The 1,182-nt window shown below is 40.1% G+C and overlaps 1 pseudogene; it reads left to right on the forward strand.

The window, feature by feature from the left end:
- On the forward strand, positions 1 to 119 carry LOC134912933 (5S ribosomal RNA; annotated as a pseudogene).
- The last annotated feature ends 1,063 nt before the right edge of the window (positions 120 to 1,182 follow it).

Here is a 1,182-nt window from a genome sequence, read left to right on the forward strand (position 1 = left end):
GACTACAGCCATACCAAAATGGTACGCCCACTCTCGTCCGATCGTGGAAGCTAAGCATTTTATGGGCCTGGCCAGTATCAAGGAGGGTGACCTCCGGAGAAGACTAGGTGCTGTAGAGACATTGTATGCACATGAGGGTTCCTAAACCAGTGAAACAGCTGTAAACCTATTATATCACCACTTATTAATATAACCCTTTAGACACTTTTTTGACCGTCACCATGCTACCACTAAATATGTAGTTGTGTTTAGCACACTTAAACACCTTAATGTAGCACCCACACCTCTAATAAAAGGATGTCCATTTAATGTTGCACTATAACTATTAATTTATCAACACCTCGTATTAACCTCATTAGTCATATGGTCCATTTAATAATATAGAAAATAATATATTTTTGGTCCTAAATAAATCAGTCATGATTATATGTTAACTTCAATCTACTTTCTCCATTTAAATTAAAACTCATCTGGTTATTGAGAAATGTGTCATGATTGCATGGTAACGCATATATACTTTTATTTTTTCATATGTTTTCCGGGACAACTAATAATCATTGTGACCCAAAATTAAGAGAGACACACAGAACATTTTTATTGATGAATGAAACATAGAGACCCACTATGAAACAAAACTTCTGTAACACCGTTTGCGGTTCACGTGCGTCTCAACAAACATCCTGGGTACCATCCGTTGAATACAATCCTAAATAGGAAGTGACGTGCGACCTAACAGAAATTTACGAGTCCAGCAAGCTCTGCACAGCACACCTAACTTCCGGGTTCCAACTCGTGACACAATGACGCGGCCGGGACGCGTCACGGAAGTAACGTGACTCCATTCATTCACTATCAAGAACGGAAGCGGGCGCATGCGCAGAGGAGCCCGCCGGCGACTCCGGACATTTGGACGCAAGCGCAGTAGAGCCCGTTGCTCAACCGGAAGTGGGGCGGAAGTACCCACTGCCAGTACAGCATAAACTTATCATTTATACATATTAAAACTACTCGTTTTTTAAATATATGTCATGGACCAGCTCTGTCTAGAAATGTTTACAGTACTCATATATAAATTATTTAAATTTGAAACACACTTAGATCTCTGTTTTCCCTAAACATCACTGTAAGAGGAAGTGATGCCACACATAGTCTCCTAATTGATAGAGGTATAAATACAAGCCC

Source organism: Pseudophryne corroboree, chromosome 4, assembly GCF_028390025.1.
Source record: "Pseudophryne corroboree isolate aPseCor3 chromosome 4, aPseCor3.hap2, whole genome shotgun sequence".
NCBI lineage: Eukaryota > Metazoa > Chordata > Amphibia > Anura > Myobatrachidae > Pseudophryne > Pseudophryne corroboree.